We start from the raw sequence: 23,254 nt of genomic DNA, 5'->3' as shown, positions 1-23,254 counted from the left end.
GACTGATTATGTGTGAATGATATTTTGACGCAGCCCGAAGGGCTTGCTGTGGAGGTGCTGTGTCCTGCTGCATTGCTTCTGACCCCGGGCAGTGGGCGATATACAGGTGTTGTAGGATCTCTCAAATAGAGCTACAACAAATTTGTAGTCTAAATTTGCTACTACAACAAATAGATAACCCATCATTCATGAGAAGTTAGAATGAGAGGATGGAAAGGGTGATGGATGGAAGTGGAATGGGTGGGAATTGATATTTGCATTTCGACTTGGCTACCCCCCTGGTAAGGGGGGAAAAGTCCTTGGTGTGTGTGTGTGTGTGTGTGTGTGTGTGTGTGTGTGTGTGTGTGTGTGTGTGTGTGTGTGTGTGTGTGTGTGTGTGTGAGTGATTCACCTTGGTCTTTGGATCACGGGTTGGACTCGTGATCGACAGTTATTTTCCTCCCGGAAGAGAGCTCAGAGCTCGTATGACCGATCTATGGGTAATGCTGTGACCTTACACGCACACACACACACCCCACTCCCCGCACACGAGAGTCGGAGTAACGACCCGAAGCGCAGCGATACCGAAATAATTTCGTCCCTGGGCAGGATTCGAACCAGGTACTGCAGCACCTCCGTACTGGCAGTCCAGTACTCTATCAACCGCGCCACCGAGTCGTGTGTGTGTGTGTGTGTGTGTGTGTGTGTGTGTGTGTGTGTGTGTGTGTGTGTGTGTGTGTGCGCGTGTAAATATGCCTTACGTCAGAGATAATTACATGTGAGAATAAAACCTATATTTACGGCACAACGTCAGACTCGTTATAGCATTACCAAAGTGCACAGATGTCGATAACAAAGCTTAAGTACAATTATAGTAATCCCTGAAGAGACAAGTATGAGGGTTCTAATTAAGGACACCTGTTCACATGTGTAGGGTACATTTGTCTGTCTGGGTGGTGAACATTTGTCCACCATATGTAGAAAAAAAAAAAAAAAAAGTGGACAAGGGAAGTTGATATGGATAAATAGAGGGATGGAAGGGAACTGTCATAATCTTGTTCATTATAGAAAATAAATGAACCTATAGAGTTCTAGTGTTCATTTACATTTGTTTTAATTAATAATGTTATAATCCCGTGTAATAACTGCTTCCAAACACATCATAATAATTTTTATTTTCTCCTTGCCTCCTATTCCTATTCTTATTATTCTAATTGTCATTTCCTATGCTTCCCCCTCCTTACTCCTCCTCCTCCTCCTCCTCTTTACTCCTCTTCCTCCTCCTTTTTCTCCTCTTCCTTCTCCTTTTCCTCCTCTTCCTCCTCCTTTTCCTTCTCCTTACTCCTCCTCCTTACTCCTCCTCCTCCTCCTTTTCCTCCTCTTCCTACTTCTTTTCCTCCTCTTCCTAATCCTTTTCCTCCTCTTCTTCCTCTTTTTCCTCCTCTTTTTCCTCCTCCTCTGAAGCAATTGGTAGCTTTAAAAGAAGATTAGATAAATTTATTGATAAGGATGACATGTGGAAAGGAACTGCCTAGCATAGGCTTTATGGTCTCTTGCAGTCTCATCTTTTCTTATGTTCATATGTTCGCCATCCTCATCCTCATCCTCCTCCTTCTCCTACTCCTCCTCCTACTCCTCCTCCTCCTACTCCTCCTCCTCCTTCTCCCTTTTCTTCCTCCTCCTCTTCCTCTTCCTAAACAAATAGAAAAAATATATAAAAAATTAATAATTATGACAGTGATAATAATGATGCAGTAATGATGATAATGGTAGTGACAGTAATGGTAATGATAACATCAATAATAGGTTTCATACCGAAAAAGCCATGCAAGGACCAAAAGGTCTGTCGCTCTTCTTTTGTCTGTGTAACTCCATACAACTCTTCTTCCTCTTCCTCCTCCTCCTCCTCCTCTTCCTCCTCCTCCTCATCATCATCATCATTATCATCATCTTCCTCCTCCTCCTCTTCCTCTTCCTCTTCCTCCTCTTCCTCTTCCTCCTCCTCCGTACCGTGATGGTCCCCCTTCACCCTTCACCCGTGGAAGGGGGGGGGGAGTGGAGGGGGAGTGGAGGGGGGTGGGTGGAACGACGGCCCAGTGGTCCCTTTCGCTTGGGGTCGGTCATGTGGTTCCCATAGCAACAGGTTCTTTCACTTTTCCCTTCGTTGCATTTCCTCCTCCCTCGAGTCCTTCAACACATTCCTCCTCTCCCACATTTCTCTTTCTCCTAAACCTCCTCCTCCTCCTCCTCGCCCTCCTCCTCCTCACCCCCTTCTTATCCTCCTCCTCCCTCTTACCTTTATTCTGCTCATCCTCCTCCTCTTCATCTTCCTCCTTTTCCTCACCCTCCTCCTCCTCCTCCTCCTCTCCTCACCATCCTCCTCCTCCTCACCCTCCTTCTCATCCTCCCTCTTACCTTTCTTTTGCTCCTCTTCCTTCTCTTCATCTTCCTCCTTCTCCTTACTCTCTTTATCTTCAATTTCCTCCTTTTGCTTACCCTCCTCTTTCTTCTCACTTTCCCTCTCTTTCTTACCTCCCTCTTCCTCCTCACTCTCTTCCTTCTCCCCATCCTCTCTTCTATTCACCCTCCTCTTAATACTCAGTCTCCTTCTCATCCTCCTCTTTCTCCTCACTACCCTCCTCCTCCTTCCTTTTCTTCATTTGCCTCCTTTTCTTCCCGTCCCTTTTGTTTTTCCTTCTTTCTTCTACTATTTCTTGTCCTCTTCCTCATCCACTCCATTCACACTCCCTCCAACACAGTTCTCTCCTGCTATACTGCTATATATGCCACTCCCATATATATATATATATATATATATATATATATATATATATATGTGTGTGAGTGTGTGTGTGTGTGTGTGTGTGTGTGTGTGTGTGTGTGTGTGTGTGTGTGTGTGTGTGTGTGTGTGTGTGTGTATTCAGTCTTCAGAACCCTGATTTTGGAGGGTGAGCTTGAAGCGTAACCTGGGAGGATGAGTTTGGAGGCTGGATGCTGCTCTAAGAAAGCTAGAGTGTAAAATAGGAGGGAGATAGTTTGGAGGAGGAGGTTGGAGAAAAAAAGGCTAAGGGTGAGATCGCACCAAGGGTGAGGCCAATGTGAGTTTCGAGGGTGAAGTTGGTGGAGGGAGGTTAAAGAAGAAAGTTGGAGAACGACCTTGGAAGCTGGGTGATGTTGATACAAGAGTTGGAGGAGGAGGTCGGAGGAAAAGGTTGAAGTAGGAGTCTGAGGGAGAAATTGAAGTATTGACTTGTACCATGAGGTTCGTGGATGATCTTGGAGGATGACAACAGTGGCAAAGGTTCAAGGGTGATGTTGGAGTATGAGGTTGAAGGGTGAGATAGAAGAAAAGTGTTGGAGACCAGAATGGGAAAGCTAATGTGGAAGGAGGGCGATCTTGGAGGACGAGGTTGAAAGGAAAGCCTTGGAGTTGAAGCTTGGAATGGGAGAGGTGCAGGAAGACGAGACCGAGGTGTCTGGGTATTTGCAGGTGTTTGCAGATGTCTGTAAGTGTTCACAGGTGTTCAAAGAAATGCGTGACGGAACATCAGCTCCAAACACATGTGTTCTGCTCCATACACTTGCCTTGCTTCATCAAGAAGATAAAATTACGTGTTCGGAAGAAGATCGAAAAAGTAGCAATAGCGTTCGAGTGAGTGGGCTTTGGACGTCGGGTCTCTATTTACCAGCGTCCCCATCACGGAAAAAATCGTCTGGCGACAGATTAAACAAAATCTCTTCAAACTCAAGGTACGGAAATTCATTAGTCTTCTTGCATAAACGTGTTGGACATGGTACAGCGGTGGACAAAAGTTTTAAAACAACCTAAGGATTTCATAACACAAATATTCTTTTCTATACAGTATTTATCTTAAGATAAATAGTGTTTTCTTGAAAAGGAAAATATATAGATCGAATAATCATGAACGACCGTTACAAGTCCAGAATTAAAACTCCTGTACCGAATGGGTCAGGACTTTTGTTCACAAAGTTCAAACAAATAAAAAAGAATCGCGGTTAACTAAAAGAAGAAAAAAAACATTATCAAGTCTTTGTCCGTTGTCATCAGAGTATTGAAGACTCATCTTACGTTGCACAAGATTCAAACGTGGAAGAGAAACCAAAGCTGAAAGTGTTCGAGTGATTAAGGTACGATTTGCTCATTGCAATTATCGCCTAACGATGATCGTTCATGGCTCAACGATGATCGTCAAACGATTATCTAGAACGCTTTGTTTCTAGCGACTCTAGCGGCAGTCGCTCGAAGCAAAACATTCACATTCAAAAACAAAGAATTAGCGTTCTAGATAGTCGTTTGACGATCATCGTTAAGCCATGAACGATGATCGTTGAGCGATAAATGCACCGACCAAAACAACGCCATTCAAAAACAAAGAATTAGCGTTCTAGAGAGATAATCGTGCCGAGCAAAACTTATCTTTAACTAGGACAGACTTAGAAATGACTGTTTTATTCAGTTTCGATATTGTCCTCTTGGATTCTCTGAAGCGTCCAGAAATCTCGATTAAAACATTCAGAATCTGCGTTCTCTTTTGAGTGAGTTTGAGTCGAAACGACTTTGGTTACAATATTTTATTTTTTGAATCTCCAAACATCAAACCACTTTTGGGGTTTTGTATTGAGAAGCTGAAAGACGAACTACGAGAAATCAAACTTATGCGAATATTAGACACATTGTTGAATTCTAGACTTAGGGAAGTCTAGAATACTGTAGGCGAAGTCGTCTCCCAGATTTTCAAATTCACGACGAGAATCTAGAATGTGTGACAAGAATCTTGAAGAAAGATTTTACTAAACTTATTAAGATGTCCCACAAGGCTCGTACACACTTTCCCTTACGATTATTTGACTGACGATTTTTCGACTAACGATTTTTCGACTTACGATTTTTCGACTTACGATTTTTCGACTTACGATTTTTCGACTTACGATTTTTCGACTCACGATTTTTCGACTCACGATTTTTCGACTCACGATTTTTCGACTCACGATTTTTCGACTTACGATTTTTCGACTTACGATTCTTCGACTTACGATTCTTCGACTTACGATTCTTCGACTTACGATTCTTCGACTTACGATTTTTCGACTTACGATTTTTCGACTCACGATTTTTCGACACACGATTTTTCGACACACGATTTTTCGACTTACGATTTTTCGACTCACGATTTTTCGACTCACGATTTTTCGACTCACGATTTTTCGACTCACGATTTTTCGACTCACGATTTTTCGACTTACGATTTTTCGACTTATGATTTTTCGACTTACGATGATTTTTTCGGAACCCAAAACTCATCGTAAGTGGACGAGTGTTTGTATTTCTTAACCTGGGCTGCTGAAATAAACTTCAGGGGGTGTTGGAAAGGGTTGATTTTTGTAATTATGTAGCAGATGTATTCTCTGTAGCCAGATGCGACAGGGTTGTTCTGCTGCTCAAACCTGACTACAAAGGGCGCTGAGGTCAAGCTAGGTTAACACTGCCCAGGGCAACAGGGAGCAAAAACACTCTCAAGTAACCCAATTCCATTGGTGTCTCCCCTTAAAGATTTTATTTTGGTTAACTTCAGGTGATTCTATTCAGTATAGAGGTGTCCCCGTGGACTTAGAGTGCCTTAGGGTTGAGGGAGGGTAACGTACAAGATTACAGATCTCTCCGCCAGTATAGATTTTTAACACAACGATCGAAAGTCATAACACATATAAACGAAGCGCGGGTTTTCTACACAAATTCGCTGATATTTAGACGTGATTGCTGATCTCGTTGATCATGTACGAGTATGTTCTTTTCCTGTTTTGTACCTCTTCGTAAGAAACGATTGTTTTGGTAGAATAGGATAGGAAGATAGAAAATAAGAGTGAAAATGAAGAATATCTTTTCTTCGTTCGGACGAACCGAGCGGAGACCCGACACATAATCCTTCTGACTCGTGATCAAGACACCCGCCCTTCACCTTTCTCTCTCCCTCTCTACCTCTCTCCCTCTCTCCGTCACTCACTCCCCCAGACCCGAAACCCGACCACTGCACGTCCCCACGTCTTTCACTTTCACTGCCAGCGCCCCTAACGAGCCCCTCGAGCGGAGGAACGACCTGAAGAAGGAGGAGTCCGGAAGTCTTCCGAAGTGGTCTTCGAGGAACTTCGGGAATTTTTCTTCGACATGAGGCTGGCGTCCTCCCACTCTCCCGTCTTCCTCTCTTTTTTTTTTTTCCCGTCTTCCTTCCCATCCTCCTTCTTTCTCTCCCTTCCTCCCTCCCTTCCTCCTTACAAATGCCCTCCCTCCCTTAGTTCCTTCCTTATCTCCATCCCTCCTTTGCTTTCTCTCTCTCTCTCTATACTTTCTTCTCACTCTCCCTCTCCTTTCTTCTCTCTCCCCTCTCTCCTTCTCTCCCTCTATCCCTCTTCCCTCCCTCGCTCCCTCCCACCCTCTCTCCTCTTCTCTCCTTCTCTCCCTATCTCTCTCTCCCTCCTTCTCTCCCTCCTTCCCTCCCTCCTTCTCTCCCTATCTCTCTCTCCCTCCTTCTCTCCCTCCTTCCCTCCCTCCTTCTCTCCCTCCTTAAATCTTTCTCCTCCCTTCCTTCTTCCACGTCTCCCTCCATTATCTCCCTCTGTATATCTCTTTCCTTTTGTCTTTGTTCCCCCAATATCTTTCTTCATATAATGAAAAAATAGTGGTCTCGTTTTTATATAACTATTTATATAAAGGAAATATACACACGTACACGCGCACAAAAATACAGATCATGAACACACACACACACACACACACACATATATATATATATATATATATATATATATATATATATATATATATATATATATAAGCACCTGCACGGAAGCATGACTCACGGTAGCGGCAGTTCGATACAACGCAAAGGTACAAAGAAGAGTTACAATTTTCGCATTAACCACGCATGAAAACACTTGTGACTACCCCAAGCGGGGGACCTGGAGTTTTGGGGGTTCTGTTTCATGGTCCAATGTACCCTCTCCGTCTTCCTAGTGGCCCCCCACCCCTCACCCTCGACAACACCTGAGAGGTTAAGTGGCGACCTCGCAGGGGTGAGAGAGGTGGCAGGTCGGTCGTGTGGAGAAAGTTCGGTCGGGAGATCGAATGTCTTGGCGATTGCCTGAGACGCGTTGAGTGAAGAGACTCGGCAACAATTTACTTCGCATCTTCGTCAGCAACGGGAGGTTATGAGAATGGCGAGGTGGGCTTATCAGAATGTATAAGTAAACACGACCGACCGAGCGAGCGAGCGAGCGAGTGAGCGCATGCACACACGCACACACACATCCACACGGCTGCCACTACCGCGGTCCGGGTTCGAATCCCTCCCAGGCTGAAATAACTTCAGTATCACTGCGCTGCGAGTCGTTACTCCAACTCTCGTGGGCTGGGAGTTGGGTGTGTGCGTGTGCGTGTAAGGTCACATTACCCACAGATCGGTCATATATGATCTCTGAGCTCTCTTCCATGAGGGAAATAGCTGTCGATCACGAGTCCAACACGTGATCCAAGACCATGGTGAACCACACGCACACACATACACACACGCTGAAAAAAGCAGTTCTCTTGATTAAGGATAAGAGGAGTTTAAGAGGGCATGAGAATAAGTAAAGGAAGCCTACATGTCTAAAGGAAGTGAAGGAATACAGTTATCCATATAAATGCATAAATATGTGGAATAGCTTAGAAGGTGATATAGTCCAAATAGAACAATACATGAATTCAAAACTAAATACGATCGTCGGAAACTAAGGATATAGACTAATGTGGATAGGAGGTAAGGGAACACGGGCTGAGGGAAATACTTTTATTCCTGACTAGTTTCGCCTGAGTGGCTTCTTCAGAGGAAGATGAGGTCGAGTGGGGGACCAACCTGACACTTTGCCACGTTCCTTCTTTTGCCATATATATTGACCAACTTGACTTCAAACTATATTCCTCTGAAGAAGCCACTCAGGCGAAACTAGTCAGGAATAAAAGTATTTCCCTCAGCCCGTGTTCCCTTACCTCCTATCCACATTCGTCACAATGTATACACAGATATAGACTAAGTTAGAACTGTGCATGGATCGGAGGTCAGGTATGATAAAATTGGAAAGTAGGATAGGAGACCCAGTGAGCGTTGCTCTTTTCTTGTATACTACAATGAGGTAAATACACAAACATTCACACACATATACATACACATGTATATGTATGTATATATAGACTAAGACTAAGACTCCTGTGTTTCCTACTCCCACTTACGTCAACTTGTCAGAATGTCGCAACAATATTATATATATATATATATATATATATATATATATATATATATATATATATGTGTGTGTGTGTGTGTGTGTGTGTGTGTGTGTGTGTGTGTACTGGATCAATATGTGTGTCTGCGTGTCTACTGTATAAGTATGTGTGTGTATGTGTATACACGGAGTTACAATAAACAAAGATAATAAAAACACGCTCACATAAGACGTTTCGTCTCGTAATGGGATCGAATAAAAAAAAAGAGATAAATGTTCATCCAAATGAATCTTGACACTTCGAACTGTATTACATTTAATTGCCTCAAGTAGAACCTTCCATTTACTTACTGCGCTGTTGGCAAAATTGTCTTTACTTACTTCCATGTTTAACCTACGTTTAGAGCTTCAGGACAATATATTTCGTATTGTTAGTATTTATTGTTAAAACATGTTCAATATTGATGTTTTCGATTTCATTTAGATTATCAAGGATTTTCATTAATTTCCACTTGAGTTTCCATATATATATATATATATATATATATATATATATATATATATATATATATAAATATATTTATATATATATTTTTTTTTTTTTTTTTTTTTTTTTTTTTTTTTAGGTTTTCGTATGGCTTATTTTTTATATTCAGTGTGAATTTTGTGTGGTTTGCAGCTGCCCTCTTTTCAATCTATCAATGTCTTCAATGAGACTTGGGGACCATAGAGAAACAACAAATTCCAAAATGAAGTCCGACCAGCCTTCTCTATATTCAGTTTTGCACTTGTGAACTCGACAGTTCGTTGACAAAAGATATTTTTCTTGAGACAGATGTTGACAGATGACGAACCACATATCCTATTCGTATGCAGGTGTTCATACAGATGCTGCGGGGGATTCAGACATAAAATGTTTCTCTCTGTTATAGACAAATAAAGATACTTTTCGAGTCCGGGCTGGAGACCGAGTACCTGCCATCGGGGCTGCACCTCTATATGGAGGGTCTTGATGAGTTTTGAAGACCAGGGTAGAGGAGATGATTCTCTTTGACGTACGTCTTTCAGTGGCAATTTTAACAAGTGTTCATCATTAGTAACTCTGTCGAGGAAGACAGGGAGAGCATGTTCCAGTCAAGGTCTTTGTAAGAACAGGACAGTTCACTTCAGTAGAGGACCAACGATATAACATGAGCAGGTGCGCTAGGTGTCCGTTGTATTATATAGGTCGGCTAATTTCCACTTTTGCATTACATCGTATGACGTAATATCATCAGTTTTCCTTCTGGACTGAAGTGCCCTGTTCTTGTGTCGACTTTGGTTCCAGTCTTCGCGTGGCTCAGCAACAAGGTAGCCTACCTATGTGTCTCCAACCAAGCGAAATGCGTCATCAGTTGCAGCCAAGTCGTTCGATTGCAGACAAAGGATTACAAAGGATTACAAAGGCGGAGCATGCCGACAGGAGACCTTTTGGTCCATATCTAGGTCGGATGCGAAAAAATCATAATAATAATAAGATAATAAATAAAAAATATGATAATGTATATAACAAATAAAATACATAAATAAATGCATAGGTATAGTTAGATAATAAACAAACAGGTAAATAGTAAATAATAATAAATTGACATAACTAATAATAAATGAAAATCAAACAGACAAATGATAACAAAACAAAATCAAATAATATAAAATAAATTATAATCATTACAGCATCTTGCTTATGTGTTTATCTAATTGATTCTTAAAGCTTCGAACTGAACTACATTGCACTACCTGTGCAGGAAGTTTATTCCATTCATTAACTACACGGTTGGCAAAGTTGTTTCTAGCTACTTCCAAATTGAATCTATTTCCGGACAGTTTGAGACCATTGTTTCTTGTCTGATTCTCATTCAATGTGAAAATTTGAAAATTTTGTCACACGTTTGTACACAAGGGAGCATGATTCAGAAGTACTCGTGGGGTCTCGTTAGCCGAATAGGGGGTCCTTCTACAGGCACGTCCTCTCAATTAACGTCTTCTGAGTTCTCGTGACGCATTTGAACCGAGAGAACGAGGATTGGTGGACGAGAACTGCAGGTGTGATTACTCAACGACCTGTTCCCTTCCCGCGTGGCGCTCCGTGGGATGACTAACAGCGACGCAAATCCACTGTACATATGTGAATCTGGTGAGTAACGTTTTCCTAGAACGAGTGAACGCTTTTTGCTATCATAAAACCGTCAACATTTTTAAACTGTAACTAATTTACTTAAAAACGACTTGCATATATTAGGATGATATCAACTGTAATCTAACAGAGAGAAACGTTCATACGAATACAAACATGACAAAAAACAGAAATAAACTCATTAAAACGTTTATATTTCTTTCATACTTATGTCTATTCATAAACACGAACGTATGCATGGCCGTGCTTCTATATTTATCTACAATTGCGAATATAATTATCAAACAACTCACACTGTCGCAACCGCAAACCACAAACCGCAAACAAGGATATGCGCAGGTATACAAGTAACTGCATCAACTCAATTCTTGCAACATTGTGTCGCCAGGCGATTTTATTCAACTGTGGAAAGTTGCAACTGTCAAATTAGGGTCTCAACTCATCAATGAGTTCAAACTAATGCTCCATCTTGGATGGATAGAAATTGAAAATAGAAGTATCTCGTTGGACGGCGGAATGTTCTCGGGGTTTTGTGTGTACACGAGAAGTAGGAAGAGATCATGCATTACCTTATCTGCTAATAGCTGTCGCATTCGTCGTTACTAGCAAAATTAAATAAACAAATGAAAATAAAAATAAAAACGTCTAAATATAGCCAAAATATAAGCATTATCTTTTCGAATTTTTCATTATCAGATATAGATGACATTAGACTATCAGACTCTCAAGTCCGGGTGTCTTTTTTTTTTTTTTTTTTTTTTTTAAACCCAGTATGTTTTGGACCGAAACGTGTGCATATATGATCATGCATATGTTTTTGTATATGGATATGTATATATTCATATATATAACTAAGTACAAGTTTATACAGTATATGCGTGTGAGTGTTTGTGTGTATATCTGTATTACATGTGTGTTCGTGTGTATGTATGTATTACACATGTGTTTGTGTGTATGTATGTATTACATGTGTGTTTGTGTGTGTATTACATGTGCGTTTGTGTGTGGGGGGATGCGTGAGTACCTTAATGTGTGCGTTTGTGTATTTTGTTCACTATTGTGCAATAACCTCGTAATTGTTGTCTTCTATTCTTTACTAAGAAAAACCATCAATCAGTAAAACTAACTTCCAAAGTCGCCTTCCATGTTGTCATCATACAGTGCTTCGGAGCAGTGTTTCTGTATCTGTTGGTGATATTTTCCTATTTCGGAAATAGCAACGAGGATATGAAGTGAGGTGGCAGGTTTGTGGAATCTGAGCTAAATCTTGAACCGTGACTATCTTTAAGATATGGGAGCGTTGTAATGTCATGTTGTGTATAGAACGAGAAGGTTACAGTTTTGAAAGAAGTTTTGTCTTTAGGAGAAGAGTGTGAAGAGATGGTAGGGTTACTGTGTCTGTTAAAAATTATTATATGGTGACAATTATTATTATTTATTCAATTATTCATCTATTTATTTTTATTTGGAGGGGAATGGAGTGTATTAGGGATGGAATGGGTGGGGATGGCTTTTATGCCTTTGTTTTTTTGGCTACCTCCTTTGTAAGGGGGAAAAAGCCTTTGGTATATGTATGTATATATTTATTTATTTATTTATTTATTTATTTATTTATTTATTTTTTTTTTTTTTGCAAAGGTGTGGAAGGAGGTGGTTTTTGCAAGAGGTTGAGTAATTAGGACGTTCAAATGAATTCTAGGACATAGTGAGAGTAGTGTCATAAGGGCAGGTAAGGGGTTTGTCATCAGACATGAGAAAACTATCTTCGACACGAGAATGCCATACTCCTAAGCACGCTGGGGGTTGTGGGGTGGGGCGGGGTGGGGTGGGAGGGGGTGGAGGGAGATCTGTGGATAAACATAAAGGTTAAGGACCGTACTTTCAAATCCTTCGGTAGCCTTAACAAACGTTCTCAAACAACAGAAACTAGAAATTATCCGATCTTGTTACAGATTTTCTGGTTTTATTGGATTATTTGTGAGGTCTACAGGTGATTTTCATATGTATAGCCAATGAGTTAATAAAATTTTATTTTATATCAGTAATAAGAGCTCACTAGGGCTGGCGAAAAGATTTAAAAGTACGGCCCTAATTGTCTTCAGATGATTTGTTGGGTGTTCCTTCCAGCACAGAACCTCGGAAGCACCGAGACCGATACTGCATTCCGAGTTGCCTTGTCGGCGCATTTGGTGCCGGGAATGCCAGCGTGAGATAGCACCAAGCAAAAAGACACCAATTTGAAATAGGAGGAAATTCAGATGAAAACACGAATGAAGTTTGTGGATCAGTGGGTGTCGGGAATAGAAGAGTTAAAGAGCTTCTAAGGCTCTCCCTGAGTCAGAGATTTATATAAAGGAAGAGGAAAGAGAGTGAAAAATGAGGAGTAAAACGGTAAGAACAGAAAAAGAGAAGAGGTGTGGGTGATTTGTCTGTTAAAGAGCTTCTAGGGCTCTCCCTGAGTCAGAGATGTATATAAAGGAAGAGGAGAGAGAGTGAAAAATAAATAGTAAAACGGCAAGAACAGAAAAAGAGAAGACAAAATAGAAGAGGTGTGGGTGATTTCTCTGTGGAAGGTCCAGCGACATAACCTACTCATTGGTCAGAACAGAAGCAGTGTGTATAGATATAAACACTTGAATAAATTCATTATAAAGAGTACCACTTATGGGCGCAAGTGCCATATCATTCATATATATGTGATTCACCATGGTCTTGGATCACGTGTTGGACTCGTGATCGGCAGACATTTCCCTCCCGGAAGAGAGCTCAGAGCTCGGATATGACCGATCTATGGGTAATGCTGTGAACCTTACACGCACGCACACCCCAACTCCCTGCCCACGAGAGTTGGAGTAACAACTCGCAGCGCAGCGATACTGAAATTATTTCAGCCCTGTGCGGAATACGAACCCGGACATCCGTAGTGGCATCCGGGAACTCTAACCACTGTGCCACGAGCATGTCATGTTGTGTATCTGCATGTGCATATGTGTTCGTGCGTAAGTGTGTATGCGTACATGTGTACATGATAATTACATAAACGCATTTACACTTTAGTTTAACCAGGTAGGCAAAGTCTGAATATGCATGATATAGAAAGGTATGATTCAACACAAGAGGTGACGAGTTTCATAAAGCTATACCGTAGGGAACTGGCCTGCATTCGCATCCTTCAGTGTTGTCCTTAATAGGATGCTGGGTCGGTGAGCTCTCCAAGTGGAGAATGGCGCCGAGACGTCCAGAGGATCGCAATGGCCTGTGTGGTGTCAGGGGAGTGCCAATCAGATGATCTGGGTCAACGCTGTTGTGGTCATTGACAATGTCTATGTGTGTATGTGTACGTGTGTGAATATGTATAAGTGTGTGTGTGTGTGTGTGTGTGTGTGTGTGTGTGTGTGAGAGAGAGAGAGAGAGAGAGAGAGAGATTCACCATGGTCTTGGATCACGTGTTGGACTCGTGATCGACAGCTATTTCCCTCCCGGAAGAGAGCTCAGAGCTCATATATGACCGATCTATGGGTAATGCTGTGTGTGTGGGGGGGGGTGAGTGGGGTGTGGGTGCTTGTGTGCATGTGTGGGTGGGTGTCAGTGTGTATATGCATTTTCCAGGATGCCTAGATGACATATTCGACCTTATATTTTAATATAATAATGGCGTTTTCATACATAATTTCAGCGGTAGCGTGGCCGAGCGGTCTAAGGCGCTGGTTTAAGGCACCAGTCTCTTCGGAGGCGTGGGTTCGAATCCCACCGCTGCCAAGGCTTTTGAGGGTCGTGTGTGGGCACGGATGGGAGTGCCATCGCAGATGCCAACAACAGAAAGTAGCCCGGAATCCGTCCGCGCGCGCGATCAACGCGACCCGCCTCGCTCCCCGTCTACCTGTCCGGGGCCTGGCCATCTGTCACATTTCACTTTCCGTTACCTCTCCTAGTGGCAATTACCAACGTTTAACAATTCCATTCCTTTACTACAATATCTGTAATTTTTATCTCCTAACTAATAGCAATTATTATCGTCACTTAGAATATCAATTTCTCTGACAAAATTATATCCTTTTCATTTGCCCAGTTATACACTTGAACTAGGAAGATACTCTGTTGTTACAGTGGCAGTTATCAGCGTTTAAAAATTCCATTCCTTTACTACAATAACTATCTTTTTCATCTCCTAACCAATAGCAATTATTATCGTCATTCAGAATATCAATTTCTCTGACAACAAAATTATATCCTTTTCATTTGCCCAGTTATACACTTGAACTAGGAAGATACTCTGTTGTTCCAATGGTAGTTACCAGCCTTTAACAATTCCATTCCTTTACTACAATATCTATCATTTTTTATCTCCTAACCAATAGCAATTATCATTATTATTTAGAATATCACTATCTCAAAATGAAATTATATCCTTTTCATTTGCCCAGTTATACACTAGAACTAGGAAGATACTCTGTTGACATTCTACGTCACATCCTCATACACTAGGTGGCTGATATTTACAGCTACAATATTCAAAAGTTATCTAATATGCCAGACATCTTCGTCGCTTTATCTTATGCTCTCTGTGGTAGAAAAGGGACGGAATTCGGTGACTTTTTCCAATAACTTTTCTTCGGATCTCTTTTTGGAGTGAATACCTTGCCCAAACACCAAACATCCTAACTCTGCCATAAATAGTGTTTGATCGTACTTCAAGTATCCATCTGTTGCCTTCACAAGTGATGTCCTACTGCCAACGCCGCAAGATATATCTAAATAACATAGCATATATATATATATATATATATACATATGTGTGTGTGCGTGTGTGTGTGTGTGTGTGTGTGTGTGTGTGTGTGTGTGTGTGTGTGTGTGTTTAAGAATGGAGGGTGCTACAAGAGGCCATAAGGTCTACACAAGGTAGTTCCATGTCCCTTACCATCCGTCATTCCTATCGATTTTTTTTTTAATCTTCTCTTAAAATAACCAATTGCTTCAGCACTCACTACATGGTTACTAAGACTTTTCCATTCGTTAAACACACTTTTGGTAAACCAGTTCGTGTCTATTTCCTTCTTAAACCTAAACTTGTCCAATTTAATTCCATTACCACGAGTCCTGTCCTGCTCTATGTATTTATAAGAATAATTTTGAAAACTTACATTTGATCTCAATGTGTGGTTTGTTCTAGAGTTCTTCTTTATGATGATTCTATAACACAAAGGACATTCACCAGTTCTACGAAAACATTGTTCATCAAATTCACATATGCACAGTGTCCGTATTCGATTACAGTTGATATCATCCAAATATATGTAAGTCCTTTTTTTTAGTAAATTAATTACAGTTTTAAAATATTTTTTACAACTTTATGGTGTAAAAAACGTTCACTAGTTCTAGGAAAACGTTACTCACTAGATTCACATATGTACAGTGGGTCTGCGTCGTTGTTAGTCATCCCACGGAGCGCCACGCGGGAAGGGAACAGCTCGTTGAGTAATCACACCTGCAGTTCTCGCCTACCGATCCTCGTTCTCTCGGTTCAAATGCGTCACGGGAGCTCAGAAGAGGTTAACTGAGAGGACGTGACTGTAGAAGGACCACCTGACGGGACCCCACGAGTGCTACTGAATCATGCTCCCTTATGTACAAACATATGTCCAATCGGCCCACCTGACTGCAACTGATGAGGCATTTCGCTTAGTTGGAGACCCAGAGGTAGGCTACCTTGTTGCTGAGCCACGCGAAGACTGGAACCAAAGTCTACACAAGAACAGGACACTTCAGTCCAGAAGGGAAACTGATGATATTACGTCATACGATGTAATGCAACAGTGGAAATGAGTCGACCTATATAACCAAACGGACACCTAGCACACCTGTTCATGTTATATCGTTGGTCCTCTACTGAAGTGAAATGTCCTGTTCTTATAGAGACCTTGACTGGAACATGCTCTCCCTGTCTTCCTCGACAGAGTTACTAATGATGAACACTTGTTAAAGGTGCCACTGAAAGACGTACGTCAAAGAGAATCATCTCCCCTCCCTCGGTCTTCAAAACCCATCAAGAACGGTGGCCGGGGTCGAAAATGATCAACATCTGTCTACAATAGAGAGAAACATTTTACATCTGAATCCCCGCAGCATCTGTATGAACACCTGCATACGAATAGAATATGTGGTTCGTCATCTGTTAACATCTGTCTTAAATAAAATATTTCTTGTCAACGGACTGTCGAGGTCACAAGTGCAAAACCGAATATAAAGAACGCTGGTCAGGCCTCACTTGAAATATGAAGTCCCAACATCTCATTAAAGACAATAATAGACTGAAAAGAAGGCAGCGGCAGATCACACAAAATTCAAACCGAATATGAGAAACAAACCATACGAAAACGTATTATCTCGAATTCCAAACTCACGGGAACTTAATACATGTTTTTAAACATCTATAGCAAATTTATAACATCAGAACTTAACATAATCTTACAATGAATATTAACAAGACAAGATATGATGGCCTCAAGATCTCAAGATGTAGATTCAACATCGAATTTGGTAGAAACAATTTTTACAACCGAGTTGTCAGTGAACGAAACAAACTTCCGGTCGAGGCAGTTGAATGTAATACAGTTCAGAGTTTTAAGATTCACTTAAGTAATTATTTAAGCACTCTTTTTCATCCGACCTCGTTATGAAGCGAAACGTTTTATGTCAGAGTGTTCTATCTTCATAGCTCATTGTTACTCGGTGTATACACACACACAGACACACACACACACACACACACACACACACACACACACACACACACACACACACACACACATATATATATATATATATATATATATATATATATATATATATATATATATATAGTAAATGAGAGGTAAAGGAAGAACAAAGGAGAAGCAAAATGTTAGGTGAGAGGCAAAAAGGAAATCGAATGTAAAATGGGGAAGGATTTTTTTTTTTTTTTTTTTTAAGAATAAAGATGTTTTGGATTGATGGGGATGAGTCAAGCAGAGAGGAAAAGGTAAAAGTTGCAAATGGACAGATGCAAATGGAAGTGAAGGCGGTAAGGGGAAGATGGGTAGAGTATTTCAGAAAGTTGTTGAATGTGGAGGAGGATCGAGAGGGACTGGTTGTGACAATGGTAGAAACTAGTGAAATGAATTTCATGGGAGGGGAAAATAACAGGGATATAGGAAAGGATGAGGTATAAGGGACATTGAACATTATGAAAGCTGGTAAGGCGCCTGGGTTGGATGGGTATCAAGCGTAGTCTCTGACCAAAGGAAGAATGGTTATAGTGGACTGACTAGTGAGCTTGTTTGATGTGTGCCTTATGGAGGAGAGTGCGCCGGAAGACTGCCTGTATAGTTCCAGTTTGCAAATGAAAAGGGGTACAAATGTGAATGTAATCATTTTAGAAGGATCAGCTTGTTGAAGGTACTCAGAATGGCGTATAGGAGGGTGCTAATTGAAAGAATTTGAAGAGGAACAGAGGGAGTAATTGAAAAACAGTATATGTTTAGGCAAGGTAGAGGGTGTTTTGATAATTTTTTGTGGTAAGGCAGATTTGCGAGAAGGGGTGGAGGTGACGTGTATAGTGAGGGACGGAAAAGTCTTCACCACGAGAAGCAAAGATCTAAGGAAAAGAATTAGACGACAGATGGGAATGGGATGACTTGGAGTGGGTGCGTGCATTGTCTGCCTAATTCCCTTATAAGGGGGAATAATTATTTGGTATGAAGAAAGATGCATTGTGTGTGTGTGTGTGTGTGTGTGTGTGTGTGTGTGTGTGTGTGTGTGTGTGTGTGTGTGTGTGTGTGTGTGTGTGTGTGTATGTGTGTATCGAAAGTGTCCTTCCCCCTTATGAGGCAGGAGACGACCTAGTCATTGCATATCTACACCATTCACCGATCCAACTTTCATTTGTATTCCCTTCTATATTATATCTTTGTGAATGAAGCATCACCCTTGACCATAGCTCACTGCTCTGGTCAGAAGTAATGCAGTAAGGCACAGCACATCCAGAGAGCAGATAGAAAGAAATCCATGCGGGTCGCGTCAACTGATCATCCATTCTCAAGTACTTTCCATTCACAGTTATCTATTGCCTTCTCATCTCCTTGCTCAACAGACATTCTCCTTGTACCAAAGACAACCTTTACTCCTTCCATTCATCCCACTTCTGGTCTTCCTCTCATATATACACATTTATATGGGAGGGGACATAATATCTATAAAGTGTTTTCGTTAATTAATATTTAGAATATCAACACAATTCTTTAATTGCAGCCGTAGCTTGGCCGAGCAGTCTAAGGCGCTGGTTAGGCACCCGTCTCTTCGGAGGCGTGGGTTCGAATTTCACCGCTGCCATGGTATTCTATTTCTTGCAAGAATTGTTGGCCTGGCTAAGGTCATGCAATTGTTATCCCTTCTATTTTGCCTCCTGTTACCCCTGTCTCCAATTTATTATACGGATGCTGTGCAATTCAGCAAGGTATAACACCTTCGCAGAAAAGCCTAACAACCAAAGCTGGTTTACCCCCACTGATTCATTACATGGCGACCCTCCCGCCTTGTCTACCCGAGATATTGTATATTAAGTAATAAGAATTCATTTTGTACTCTTCACCATACCTATATTTTGACCACTCATTTACCTACTCGATAGACATTCCTCTTTTGTCAAACACCATTTTCATTCCATCTAAATAACCCATTTTGACCTTCCCTTTAACATATATAAGTAGGGGTCAAATTATTTAGGGAACAAAATCGTTCTCTTTGTTCCTTTTAACACATGAAATAAGTACAATATCACGTATCTCTCAGCGGTAGCGTGGCCGAGCGGTCTAAGGCGCTGGTTTTAGGCACCAGTCTCTTCGGAGGCGTGGGTTCGAATCCCACCGCTACCAAGTTATTTCATTTCGTGTGGGCATGGATGAAATTTCTAATGTCCATATCAAAGCGCCCTTTCACCTTAGAGGTGGAGGGTAGCCTAGGCGATGTAGACCTGAACCCGACCCACCTCCCTTTCTTTTTCCGTCTAAATCAGCTCCTAGTAAATAAAGTGTCAATCTTGTCCCTAGCTCATTGCTCAGGTCAGAAGCAATGCAGCAAGACATAGCACCTAAACAGAAGGGCCCTATAGCCGAAGCCGCTGTACCACCACCTATCATTTGCCCTCTCCTTTACCTGCTCGACAGACATTTCCTTCCTACCCAAGGCCGCCTTCAATCCAAACATCTTATTTTCGGTTTTACACTCATCTATACACATGTATTTTTGGGTCATATTGTTCATACAGCAAAGGCTTGCCCTTATTTCTTTTCAGAATACAAACACAATATTCTTAACTTGCTATTGGTAGAGTGGCCGAGCTGTCTAAGGCGCTGGTTTAAGGCACCAGTCTCTTCGGAGGCGTGGGTTCGAATCCCACCGCTGCCATGACATTTGATTTCTTATGAAGAGGGTTGGCCTTGCCAAAACATACATGCACTCTTCACCGAAACGCCATTTCCCTAAGCATATGGTAGGGGGAGGAGGAGGGTATTCTTTCTATTTTAACTCCTTGTTATTAAGGGGTCACCCTCGTCTCCATTTAACCACTCGGGTGGTGTGTATTTCAGCAAGGAACAACACCTCCGCAGAAAAAAAACTGACAACCGAAGCTTGTTTACCCCCACTGATTCATTACATGGCGACCCTCCCTCCTCATCCACTTGAGAAGTTGTAGACCAAACAAAAAGAAACCACTTTGTGCCGTGTCAGTTTATCATCCATTCTCAAGAACTCTTCAGTCACGCCTATCTCTTGCCCACTCCTTTCCCTGCTCGACAGACATTCCCCATATATCACAGTCCCTTTATCCCATCCACCTAACCCATTTTCGCCCTTCCTTTTATATACACATATATATGTTTGAGTCAAACTATTTATGCAGTAAAACATTTCCTCTTGATTTTTTACACAATATCAGTACAATATCACAATAATATCAACGGTAGCCTGGCCGTAGCAGTCTAAGGCGCTGGTTTAAGGCACCAGTCTCTTCGGAGGCGTGGGTTCGAATCCCACCGCTGCCAAGTATTTTATTTCTGCCAAAACACACATGCACCCTTCACCGACACGAAATTTCCCTAAGCAGATGGTAGGGGGGAGGGGGCTGTCCATTCTATATTAGCTCCTTGTGAATAAATGGTCGGCTTTGTCTCCATTTAACCACTCGGGTGGGGTGTACTTCATGAAGGTACAACACCTCCGCAGAAAAAAACTGACAACCGAAGCTGGTTTACCCCCACTGATTCATTACAGGGCGACCCTCCCACCACATCCACTCTAGAAATTACAGATCATACAAGAAGAAATCACGTTATAACATATCAATTTATCTTCCATTCTTAAGAATTCTTCAGTCACACCTACCTTTTGCCTTTTCGTCTACCTACTCGACAGACATTCCTCTTGTATCAAAGACCCCTCTATCAAATCCACTTAACTTATTTTTACCTTCTCTTCATATACACACTATCTATACAGTGAAATATCACCTCTCTCTCTCTCTCTCTCTCTCTCTCTTTACAAATCATCTAATTACAATATCACAATTATACCAACGGTAGCGTGGCCGAGTGGTCTAAGGCGCTGGTTTTAGGCACCAGTCTCTTCGGAGGCGTGGGTTCGAATCCCACCGCTGCCAAGACATTTGATTATGCATGGGCACGGTTGAAACTACTCATTAATGCCCAGAACAAAGTGCCCTTTCCCCTTATGAGGTGGAGGTTGTCCCTTCTATTTTAGCTCCTTGTGAATAAAGGGTCACCCATCTCTCCCTTTAACTACTCGAGTGCTGTTTATTTCAGCAAAGCACAACACATCCTAAGAAAAGCCTGATAACCGAAGCTGGTTTACCCCCACTGATTCATTACATGGCAACCCTCCCGCCTCATCCACTCGAGAAGTTGTAGACCAAACAAGGAATCACTTTGTGCCATGTCAGTTTATCATCCCTTCTCAAGCACTCTTCAGTCACGCCTATCTCTTGCCCACTCCTTTCCCTGCTCGACAGACATTCCCCTTATATAACAGTCCCTTTATCGCATCCACCTAACCCATTTTCGCCCTTTCTTTCATATACACATATATATGTTAGTCACACTATTTATGCAGTAAAACATTTCCTCTTAATTTTTTACACAATATCAGTACAATATCACTATAATATCAGCGGTAGCGTGGCCGAGCGGTCTAAGGCGCTGGTTTAAGGCACCAGTCTCTTCGGAGGCGTGGGTTCGAATCCCACCGCTGCCAAGTATTGTATTTCTTACGAGGGGGGTTGGCCTTGCCAAAACATACATGCACTCTTCACCGAAACGCCAATTCCCTAAGCAAATGGCAGGGGGAGGAGGAGGGTGTCCTTTCTATTTCAACTCCTTGTTATCAAATGGTCACCCTTGTCTCCATTTAACCACTCGGAGGGTGTGTACTTCATCAAGGGACAACGCCTCCGCAGAAATGCCTGACAACAGAAGCTGGTTTACCCCCACTGATTCATTACATGGCGACCCTCCCGCCTCATCCACTCTAGAAATTACAAATCATACAAGAAGAAATCACGTTGTGCCGTATCAATTTATCTTCCATTCTTAAGAATTCTTCAGTCACACCTACCTTTTACCCACTCTTTTACCTATTCGACAGACATTCCTCTTGTATCAAAGACCCCGCTCTCAAATCTACTTAACTTATTTTTACCTTCCCTTCATATACACACTATCTATACAGTGAAATATCACCTCTCTCTCTCTCTCTCTTTTTTTTTTCTTTCTTTCTTTTTACAAATTATCTAATTACAATGTCACAATTAAATTAATGGTAGCGTGGCCGAGTGGTCTAAGGCGCTGGTTTTAGGCACCAGTCTCTTCGGAGGCGTGGGTTCGAATCCCACCGCTGCCAAGACATTTGATTATGTATGGGCACGGATGATACTACTCATTAATACCCAGAACAAAGTGCCCTTTCCCCTTATGAGGTGGAGGATGTCCCTTCTATTTTAGCTCCTTGTGAATAAAGGGTCACCCATCTCTCCTTTTAACTACTCGGGTGGTGTTTATTTCAGCAAAGCACAACACATCCTAAGAAAAGCCTGATAACCGAAGCTGGTTTACCCCCACTGATTCATTACATGGCGACCCTCCTGCCTCATCCACTCGAGAAATTGTAGACCAAAAAAGAAGGAATCACTTTTTGCCATGTCAGTTTATCATCCCTTCTCAAGCACTCTTCAGTCACGCCTATCTCTTGCCCACTCCTTTCCCTGCTCGGCAGACAGTCCCTTTATCCCATCCACCTAACCCATTTTCGCCCTTCCTTTCATATACACATATATATGTTAGTCACACTATTTATGCAGTAAAACATTTCCTCTTGATTTTTTACACAATATCAGTACAATATCATAATAAAATCAGCGGTAGCGTGGCCGAGCGGTCTAAGGCGCTGGTTTAAGGCACCAGTCTCTTCGGAGGCGTGGGTTCGAATCCCACCGCTGCCAAGTACTTTATTTCTTACGAGGGGGTTGGCCTTGCCAAAACATACATGCACTCTTCACCGAAACGCCAATTCCCTAAGCAAATGGTAGGGGGAGGAGGAGGGTGTCCTTTCTATTTCAACTCCTTGTTATTAAATGGTCACCCTTGTCTCCATTTAACCACTCGGAGGGTGTGTACTTCATCAAGGGACAACGCCTCCGCAAAAATGCCTAACAACCGAAGTTTGTTTACCCCCACTGATTCATTACATGGCGACTCTCCCGCCTCATCCACTCTAGAA

At 41.9% G+C, this 23,254-nt stretch overlaps 7 non-coding genes across 7 annotated transcripts; all 7 read left to right on the top strand.

Annotated features, from left to right (window-relative positions):
* The first annotated feature begins 14,106 nt into the window (after nucleotides 1–14,106).
* TRNAL-AAG (transfer RNA leucine (anticodon AAG)) lies at nucleotides 14,107–14,188 on the top strand. The gene has a single exon. It is a non-coding gene; the product is annotated as a tRNA-Leu (tRNA).
* A 5,068-nt stretch (nucleotides 14,189–19,256) lies between these two features.
* Nucleotides 19,257–19,338, top strand: TRNAL-UAG (transfer RNA leucine (anticodon UAG)). The gene has a single exon. It is a non-coding gene; the product is annotated as a tRNA-Leu (tRNA).
* A 450-nt stretch (nucleotides 19,339–19,788) lies between these two features.
* Nucleotides 19,789–19,870, top strand: TRNAL-AAG (transfer RNA leucine (anticodon AAG)). The gene has a single exon. It is a non-coding gene; the product is annotated as a tRNA-Leu (tRNA).
* Nucleotides 19,871–21,040: 1,170 nt separating this feature from the next.
* Nucleotides 21,041–21,122, top strand: TRNAL-UAG (transfer RNA leucine (anticodon UAG)). Its single transcript has one exon. It is a non-coding gene; the product is annotated as a tRNA-Leu (tRNA).
* A 529-nt stretch (nucleotides 21,123–21,651) lies between these two features.
* Nucleotides 21,652–21,733, top strand: TRNAL-AAG (transfer RNA leucine (anticodon AAG)). The gene has a single exon. It is a non-coding gene; the product is annotated as a tRNA-Leu (tRNA).
* Nucleotides 21,734–22,296: 563 nt separating this feature from the next.
* Nucleotides 22,297–22,378, top strand: TRNAL-UAG (transfer RNA leucine (anticodon UAG)). The gene has a single exon. It is a non-coding gene; the product is annotated as a tRNA-Leu (tRNA).
* A 516-nt stretch (nucleotides 22,379–22,894) lies between these two features.
* TRNAL-AAG (transfer RNA leucine (anticodon AAG)) lies at nucleotides 22,895–22,976 on the top strand. The gene has a single exon. It is a non-coding gene; the product is annotated as a tRNA-Leu (tRNA).
* The last annotated feature ends 278 nt before the right edge of the window (nucleotides 22,977–23,254 follow it).

This window comes from Oratosquilla oratoria, chromosome 35 (assembly GCF_046742065.1).
Source record: "Oratosquilla oratoria isolate Oo_2021 chromosome 35, ASM4674206v1, whole genome shotgun sequence".
Taxonomy (NCBI): domain Eukaryota; kingdom Metazoa; phylum Arthropoda; class Malacostraca; order Stomatopoda; family Squillidae; genus Oratosquilla; species Oratosquilla oratoria.
Note: the sequence above shows the minus strand (reverse complement) of the source record. Positions and strands in the feature narration are given on the sequence as shown.